The sequence below is a fragment of the Mustela erminea genome, chromosome 5 (assembly GCF_009829155.1).
Source record: "Mustela erminea isolate mMusErm1 chromosome 5, mMusErm1.Pri, whole genome shotgun sequence".
In the NCBI taxonomy this organism is placed as follows: Eukaryota; Metazoa; Chordata; class Mammalia; order Carnivora; family Mustelidae; genus Mustela; species Mustela erminea.
Genome location: NC_045618.1, coordinates 59,397,160 through 59,407,153, shown reverse-complemented (window position 1 = coordinate 59,407,153; position 9,994 = coordinate 59,397,160).

Sequence of the window (9,994 nt, the reverse complement as noted above, 5' to 3'; positions counted from 1 at the left end):
CCAAATCACACAAAGTATCTGGTAGGGCTAGACAATTCCATAGGACAACTAATACCCATGATGGAGACTCAGTAATTCAGGAAGCCTTAATCTTGAGCTTCTGCCATTTCAGCATGCAATGTCACCAATGTTTATTGTGGTAGAAAAAGAGAGGGTCATACATCAGCCTGGAAATTATTTCTGTTACTTCTTCTCACAACCAATTTCCCAGAAGTTGTCCATAATCCCACTTACTTGCCAGATGGTTGGGGAGTTTAACCCTTTGTATGTTAAGGAGAAGCATGTCAGATATGAGTACCAGAACTGGTCTCTATTCCTGGAATGTACTTTCCTCTCATTTTCACACAGCAGACTTCTTCTCAGCATTCGGGCCTCATCTCAAAAGCCACTTTTGTAGGCTGTGGCTGATCACTCAGGTATTCTGTGTTCCAACTAAATATTAGTTTTTTTTTTTAATTTTTAATTTTTAATTTTTTATAAACATATATTTTTATCCCCAGGGGTACAGGTCTGTGAATCACTAGGTTTACACACTTCACAGCACTCACCAAAGCACATACCCTCCCCAATGTCCATAATCCCACCCCCTTCACCCAACCTCCCTCCCCCCAGCAACCCTCAGTTTGTTTTGTGAGATTAAGAGTCACTTATGGTTTGTCTCCCTCCCAATTCCATCTTGTTTCATTGATTCTTCTTCTACCCACTTAAGCCCCCATGTTGCATCACCACTTCCTCATATCAGGGAGATCATATGACAGTTGTCTTTCTCCACTTGGCTTATTTCGCTAAGCATGATACGCTCTAGTTCCATCCATGTTGTCGCAAATGGCAAGATTTCATTTCTTTTGATGGCTGCATAGTATTCCATTGTGTATATATACCACATCTTCTTGATCCATTCAGCTGTTGATGGACATCTAGGTTCTTTCCATAGTTTGGCTATTGTGGACATTGCTGCTATAAACATTCGGGTGCATGTGCCCCTTTGGATCACTACGTTTGTATCTTTAGGGTAAATACCCAGTAGTGCAATTGCTGGGTCATAGGGCAGTTCTATTTTCAACATTTTGAGGAACCTCCATGCTGTTTTCCAGAGTGGCTGCACCAGCTTGCATTCCCACCAACAGTGTAGGAGGGTTCCCCTTTCTCTGCATCCTCGCCAGCATCTGTCATTTCCTGACTTGTTGATTTTAGCCATTCTGACTGGTGTGAGGTGATACCTCATTGTGGTTTTGATTTGTATTTCCCTGATTCCCAGTGATATGGAGCACTTTTTCATGTGTCTGTTGGCCATCTGGATGTCTTCTTTGCAGAAATGTCTGTTCATGTCCTCTGCCCATTTCTTGATTGGATTATTTGTTCTTTGGGTGTTGAGTTTGCTAAGTTCTTTATAGATTTTGGACACTAGTCCTTTATCTGATATGTCGTTTGCAAATATCTTCTCCCATTCTGTCAGTTGTCTTTTGATTTTATTAACTGTTTCCTTTGCTGTGCAAAAGCTTTTGATCTTGATGAAATCCCAGTAGTTCATTTTTGCCCTTGCTTCCCTTGCCTTTGGCGATATTCCTAGGAAGATGTTGCTGTGACTGAGGTCGAAGAGGTTGCTGCCTGTGTTCTCCTCAAGGATTTTGATGGATTCCTTTCGCACATTGAGGTCCTTCATCCATTTTGAGTCTATTTTCGTGTGTGGTGTAAGGAAATGGTCCAATTTCATTTTTCTGCATGTGGCTGTCCAATTTTCCCAGCACCATTTATTGAAGAGGCTGTCTTTTTTCCATTGGACATTCTTTCCTGCTTTGTTGAAGATGAGTTGATCATAGAGTTGAGGGTCTATTTCTGGGCTCTCTATTCTGTTCCATTGATCTATGTGTCTGTTTTTGTGCCAGTACCATGCTGTCTTGATGATGACAGCTTTGTAATAGAGCTTGAAGTCCGGAATTGTGATGCCACCAACTTTGGTTTTCTTTTTCAATATCCCTTTGGCTATTCGGTTCCATATAAATTTTAGAATTATTTCTTCTATTTCTTTGAAAAAGATGGATGGTACTTTGATAGGAATTGCATTAAATGTGTAGATTGCTTTAGGTAGCATAGACATTTTCACAATATTTATTCTTCCAATCCAGGAGCATGGAACATTTTTCCATTTCTTTGTGTCTTCCTCAATTTCTTTCATGAGTACTTTATAGTTTTCTGAGTATAGATTCTGTGCCTCTTTGGTTAGGTTTATTCCTAGGTATCTTATGGTTTTGGGTGCAATTGTAAATGGGATTGACTCCTTAATTTCTCTTTCTTCTGTCTTGTTGTTGGTGTAGAGAAATGCAACTGATTTCTGTGCATTGATTTTATATCCTGACACTTTACTGAATTCCTGTACAAGTTCTAGCAGTTTTGGAGTGGAGTCTTTTGGGTTTTCCACATATAGTATCATATCATCTGCGAAGAGTGATAATTTGACTTCTTTGCCAATTTGGATGCCTTTACTTTCCTTTTGTTGTCTGATTGCTCAGGCTAGGACCTCTAGAACTATGTTGAATAGCAGTGGTGATAATGGACATCCCTGCCGTGTTCCTGACCTTAGCGGAAAAGCTTTCAGTTTTTCTCCATTGAGAATGATATTTGCGGTGGGTTTTTCATAGATGGCTTTGATGATATTGAGGTATGTGCCCTCTATCCCTACACTTTGAAGAGTTTTGATCAGGAAGGGATGCTGTACTTTGTCAAATGCTTTTTCAGCATCTATTGAGAGTATCATATGGTTCTTGTTCTTTCTTTTACTGATGTGTTGTATCACATTGACTGATTTGCGGATGTTGAACCAACCTTGCAGCCCTGGAATAAATCCCACTTGGTCGTGGTGAATAATCCTTTTAATGTACTGTTGAATCCTATTGGCTAGTATTTTGGTGAGAATTTTCACATCTGTGTTCATCAAGGATATTGGTCTATAGCTCTCTTTTTTGATGGGATCCTTGTCTGGTTTTGGGATCAAGGTGATGCTGGCCTCATAAAATGAGTTTGGAAGTTTTCCTTCCATTTCTATTTTTTGGAACAGTTTCAGGAGAATAGGAATTAGTTCTTCTTTAAATGTTTCGTAGAATTCCCCTGGGAAGCCGTCTGGCCCTGGGCTTTTGTTTGTTTGGAGATTTTTAATGACTGTTTCAATCTCCTTACTGGTTATGGGTCTGTTCAGGCTTTCTATTTCTTCCTGGTTCAGTTGTGGTAGTTTATATGTTTCTAGGAATGCATCCATTTCTTCCAGATTGTCAAATTTGTTGGCGTAGAGTTACTCATAGTATGTTCTTATAATAGTTTGTATTTCTTTGGTGTTAGTTGTGATCTCTCCTCTTTCATTCATGATTTTATTTATTTGGGTCCTTTCTCTTTTCTTTTTGATAAGTCGGGCCAGGGGTTTATCAATTTTATTAATTCTTTCAAAGAACCAGCTCCTAGTTTCATTGATTTGCTCTATTGTTTTTTTGGTTTCTATTTCATTGATTTCTGCTCTGATCTTTATGATTTCTCTTCTCCTGCTGGGCTTAGGGTTTCTTTCTTGTTCTTTCTCCAGCTCCTTTAGGTGTAGGGTTAGGTTGTGTACCTGAGACCTTTCTTGTTTCTTGAGAAAGGCTTGTACTGCTATATATTTTCCTCTCAGGACTGTCTTTGTTGTGTCCCACAGATTTTGAACCGTTGTATTTTCATTATCATTTGTTTCCATGATTTTTTTCAATTCTTCTTTAATTTCCCGGTTGACCCATTCATTCTTTAGAAGGATGCTGTTTAGTCTCCATGTATTTGGGTTCTTTCCAAACTTCCTTTTGTGGTTGAGTTCTAGCTTTAGAGCATTGTGGTCTGAAAATATGCAGGGAATGATCCCAATCTTTTGATACCGATTGAGTCCTGATTTAGGACCGAGGATGTGATCTATTCTGGAGAATGTTCCATGTGCACTAGAGAAGAATGTGTATTCTGTTGCTTTGGGATGAAATGTTCTGAATATATCTGTTATGTCCATCTGGTCCAGTGTGTCATTTAAGGCCTTTATTTCCTTGCTGATCTTTTGCTTGGATGATCTGTCCATTTCAGTGAGGGGAGTGTTAAAGTCCCCTACTATTATTGTATTATTGTTGATGTGTTTCTTTGATTTTGTTATTAATTGGTTTATATAGTTGGCTGCTCCCACGTTGGGGGCATAGATATTTAAAATTGTTAGATCTTCTTGTTGGACAGACCCTTTGAGTATGATATAGTGTCCTTCCTCATCTCTTATTATAGTCTTTGGTTTAAAATTTAATTGATCTGATATAAGGATTGCCACTCCTGCTTTCTTCTGATGTCCATTAGCATGGTAAATTCTTTTCCACCCCCTCACTTTAAATCTGGAGGTGTCTTCGGGCTTAAAATGAGTTTCTTGGAGGCAACATATAGATGGGTTTTGTTTTTTTATCCATTCTGATACCCTGTGTCTTTTGACAGGGGCATTTTGCCCATTAACATTCAGGGTAACTATTGAGAGATATGAATTTAGTGCCATTGTATTGCCTGTAAGGTGACTGTTACTGTATAAGGTCTCTGTTCCTTTCTGATCTACCACTTGTAGGCTCTCTCTTTGCTTAGAGGACCCCTTTCAATATTTCCTGTAGAGCTGGTTTGGTGTTTGCAAATTCTTTCAGTTTTTGTTTGTCCTGGAAGCTTTTAATCTCTCCTTCTATTTTCAATGATAGCCTAGCTGGATATAGTATTCTTGGCTGCATGTTTTTCTCGTTTAGTGCTCTGAAAATATCATGTCAGCTCTTTCTGGCCTGCCAGGTCTCTGTGGATAGGTCAGCTGCCAATCTAATATTTTTACCATTGTATGTTACAGACTTCTTTTCCCAGGCTGCTTTCAGGATTTTCTCTTTGTCACTAAGACTTGTGAATTTTCCTATTAGGTGACGGGATGTGGGCCTATTCTTATTGATTTTGAGGGGTGTTCTCTGAACCTCCTGAATTTTGATGCTCGTTCCCTTTGCCATATTGGGGAAATTCTCCCCAATAATTCTCTCCAGTATACCTTCTGCTCCCCTCTCTCTTTCTTCTTCTTCTGGAATCCCAATTATTCTAATGTTGTTTCGTCTTATGGTGTCACTTATCTCTCGAATTCTCCCCTCGTGGTCCAGTAGCTGTTTGTCCCTCTTTTGCTCAGCTTCCTTATTCTCTGTCATTTGGTCTTCTATATCACTAATTCTTTCTTCTGCCTCATTTATCCTAGCAGTGAGAGCCTCCATTTTTTATTGCACCTCATTAATAGCTTTTTTGATTTCAACTTGGTTAGATTTTAGTTCTTTTATTTCTCCAGAAAGGGCTTTTATATCTCTCGAGAGGGTTTCTCTAATATCTTCCATGCCTTTTTCAAGCCCGGCTAGAACCTTGAGAATTGTCATTCTGAACTCTAGATCTGACATATTACCAATGTCTGTATTGATTAGGTCCCTAGCCTTCAGTACTGCCTCTTGTTCTTTTTTTTGTGGTGAATTTTTCCGTCTTGTCATTTTGCCCAGATAAGGGTATATGAAGGAGCAAGTAAAATACTAAAAGGGTGGCAACAACCCCAGGAAAATGCTTTAACCAAATCAGAAGAGATCCCAAATTGTGAGGGGGGAGAAAGGGGATAAAAAGAGGTTCAAAAAGGAAGAAAGAAAAAAAAAAGGAAAAAAAAAAGAATTAAAAAAAAGAAAATGAATAAAGAAAAATATAAAAAAGAAAAAATATATATATTAGATAAGCTAGTTTATATATTAGATAAGCTAGTTAAAAAACGTTAAAAAAGAAAAGGGTAAAAATTAAAAAAAAAATTTACCTGAAGGCGAGAAAAAAGAAAAAAAAAATTAAATTAACTGCAAGACTAAAAAAAAAATCACAGGGAGAAAACCATGAGTTCCGTGCTTTGCTTTCTCCTCCTCTGGAATTCTGCTGCTCTCCTTGGTATTGAAACCACACTCCTTGGTAGGTGAACTTGGTCTGGCTGGATTTCTTGTTGATCTTCTGGGGGAGGGGCCTGGTGTAGTGATTCTTTGCCCCAGGCAGAATTGCACCGCCCTTACCAGGGGCCGGGCTGAGTAATCCGCTCAGGTTTGCTTTCAGGAGCTTTTGTTCCCCGAGCGCTTTCCGTAGAGTTCCGGAGGACGGGAATACAAATGGCGGCCTCCTGGTCTCCAGCCTGGAGGAGCCGAGAGCCCAGGGCCCCACTCCTCAGTGCGCCCTCAGAGAACAGCGCCCAGTTACTCCCGTCTGCCTGACCTCCGGCCGCACTCCAAGCTCACCAAGCCTGCGACCGGTTCAAGGTAACACCCAGCTGCGAGCTTACTGTCGGCTCTGTCTCCGTAGCCGGCTTTCCCCGTTCCAATACCCGCAAGCTCTGCGACACTCAGACACCCCCGATCCTTCTGTAACCCTGCGGACCTGTGGCCACGCTGACCCCGCGTGGGCTTCGCCCCGGTTTAGCCTCTGGAGCAATTTCCCTCAGCGGAACAGACTTTTAAAAGTCCCGATTTTGTGCTTCGTTGCTCCGCCGCTTGCCGGGAGCCGGCCCCTCCCCCCGGGGTCTATCTTCCCGTCGGTTTGGATTCACGTCTCCGCCAGTCCTACCTTTCAGAAAGTGGTTGTTTTTCTGTTTCCAGAATTTCTGCTCTTCTTCTCTTTGATCTGCCGGTGGATTTGTAGGTGTTTGCAATCTTTAGATAAGCTATCTAGCTGATCTCCGGCTAGCTGAAGTAGTCTCAGCCTGCTACTTCTCTGCCATCTTGACTCCTCCTCCTAAATATTAGTTTTTTGTACATAAATTTCAAATCTCTAATTTAGTTGTTTGTTTATTGAATACTCTCTCCCCAACTTAGAATATAAGACCCATGAAAGCAGGTAACATTTCTATCCTGTTTACCCTAGAATCCCCTGAATAAATATTTGTTGAATAATTTAAAAGAAAAATCACTTGGGATACCTGGGTGGCTCAGTTGTTTAAACATCTGACTCTTGATTTCAGCTCATGAAATGATTTTATGATCTCAGGATTGTGAGATCAAGCCCCCACATCAGGCTCTGTGCTGGGCATGGAGTCTACTTAAGATTCTCTTTCTTCCTTTCCTCCTCTTACTCCCCCTGAGCTTTCTCTCTCTCTCTCTCTCTCTCTCTCTCTCGCAAACAAAACAAAACAAAAAAACCCATCACTTGAAAATGCAAATCTGATCATGGCATCTCTCCTTCCTTAAGAGATTTTTATAATCTGCAGAATAAAGTGTAGACTTTCTGCCATGACATATGAGTCTTCAGAATACAACGTTTAACTTTCATTCATCCCAGAAGTTGCCACTGGAGATACGGTAGTAAAGTTAGAATATCACACAGAGCTTCATATCTAACTCTACTCTTTCCTGTACTCCGGGTTAGAAAAGTCATGTAACAATTTAAGCAGCTAACAAATTCTGTTTCTTTAAATAGATCCTCTTCAAAGTTGAAGATTTACTTAGTGAGGATGGGGACAGATTAAGAGTCTACCAATACAAATTGTACAAAGAAAGAGATTCATTTTCTAATTTGCTTTCACTGATAAATTCAGTATCCTAAAGTAATTCAGAAAAATGCTTATGACTTACATTAGTCAGGACAATCCTAGATTATGTTCTTGAAACAAAACAAAACAAACAAAAACCCTAAGTACTGTGGGCTTAACGCAAAGGTTTATTTCTTATTCAGGCAAAGTTCAATGAAGTTAGGTGATTCTCCTCCATCTTGAAGCTACACCAGCTATAGATGACTTCCCCGTGTGCTGCAGCAGGGCAAGAGACAAAGGAGGCAGACTGGTTCTTAACTGCCATGCCCCAAAGCTGACACATGTCATTACCTCTCAAATTAGACTAGCTAGAATTAGTCATGTGGCTTGAACCTATCCCCAGGGGAAGCTTAGGGACGCAGAGAAGCACATGGTAAAAATCTCTGCCTTAATGAGGTCATCAATTATTCCTTTGATCCTTTCACAAAGAACACAATCCATTCCCAAGTGAGACAACCTAAAATACAGATCTTCCTCAATTTATGATAGTATTATGTCCCAATAAACCTATTATAAATTGAAAATATTATAAACCAAAATATATTTAATACACCTAACTTACTAAACACATAACTTACCCTAGGTTACCTCAGATGTGCTCAGAACACTTACAGTAGCCTATAGTTGGGCAAAATCATCCAACGCAAAGCCTCCTTTTTAATCAAGTGTAAACATCTCATGTAATTTGTTAAATACTGTCCTGAAAGTGAAAAACAGAATCATTACAAGTGTACTGGTTGTTTACCCTCCTGATCACCTAAGGGAGCTACATCTTACTGCCCCTACTCAGCATCACAAGAGAGTATCAGACTGTGTATGGCTAGACCAGGAAAAGGTCATAATTCAAAATTTGAAGTATGGTTTCTACCAAATGCAAATCACTTTTGCACCATTATAAAGTTGGAAAGTCATAAAGTCAAACCATTTTAAGTTGGGGACTATCTGTCCCGTGCTATTGCATCCAGCTTATGTTCTAGATCTTCTAAGCCAAGAGTCAACTCTCTGCTCTTCCCTCCAACACATCCAATATACAATGCTGCATCAACAGAATAACCACAATAAAAACTCTCATTTGAAAACTAGAGGAATAGCAGATCTAAAGCAACCAAAGTCATAGCAATTCTCCTACTTGGGGAATACCAGGAAGGTCTCATACCCTAGAAGTGGAAAAGAATCCTTGATTAGACTCTTGATTTTGCTGAGAAATACTGCCTTATCCATTGTTTTCTAGGGCCCAATGCTCTGCCTTTTGTGAGATGTATTCATTTTCTGTGGCTGTCGTAAAACAAACCTGGTTGCTTACAACAACAGAACTTTATCCTCTGACAGTTCTAGAGGCCAGAGGTTTGAAATTAGAATCACTGAACTAAAAATCAAAGCACCAGCAGGGTTTTGTTCCCACTGGAGACTTTTGGTAGGGGAGAATCCTTTCCTTCCACTTCCAGCTTCTAGTGGCTGCTGGCACCCCTTGGCTTATGGCTACATCCCTCTAATCTCCAAGGACAGCATTTTCAAATGTCTCCCTGTTCCATCTTTACAGATCGTATGTGAGTGTGCACTACCTTTATAAGGATACTTGTGGTTGCATTTGGGGCCTTTTTGGACAATCCAAGACAATCTATCTCAAGATCCTTATATTAGTCATACTTGTAGAGACCATTTTTTGATATAAGGTAACACAGGTTCCAGGGAATAGGATCTATTATCTTTGAGGACCATTATTCAGCCTACTATAGTAACTTAATCCTTTTTTGGTATCCTCCATAACTCCATCTGAAGTGGGCGTGTGGAGGCTGCTGCATAGCTTTCTCTGTCTGTTTCTAGCTGGTGGGAGTTTATCCAAAGATTGTCTTGTCTTGAACTTTCCCAGAGTTCTGGTTGTTGATTCTTATTGTTGTTGATTTCTTTTTATTTATTTATTTATTTATTTATTTGTCTTTTAAGATTTTATTTATTTGACAGAGATCACAAGTAGGCAGAAAGGCAGGCAGGGAGAAGGGGGAGCAAGCTCCCTGTAGAGCAGAGAACCCTATGTGGGGCTCGATCCAGGACCTTGGGATCATGACCTAAGCCGAAGGTGAGGCTTTAACCCACTGAGCCACCCAGGCGCCCCTGTTGTTGATTTCTTTTACCACTTTCTGAATTGGATGGCTTCTTGAGAAGCACAGGGGAGCTTAGAAATTAGATACTCGTACAATTAATAAATAACAATTTACTTCTGTTTAAAAACACGACCATGTATTATTAGGTTTATTCATATTAAAATTGGAAAAAATTAAAAGCCTAAGAAAAATATCATTCACACAGAAGATGATTTTTAAATGCAGAAGAGGAGAAATTCTCTATTATGATACGTACAGATTAAACCTATATCATGTCATCACAAGTAGAGATGATTTTAACCAA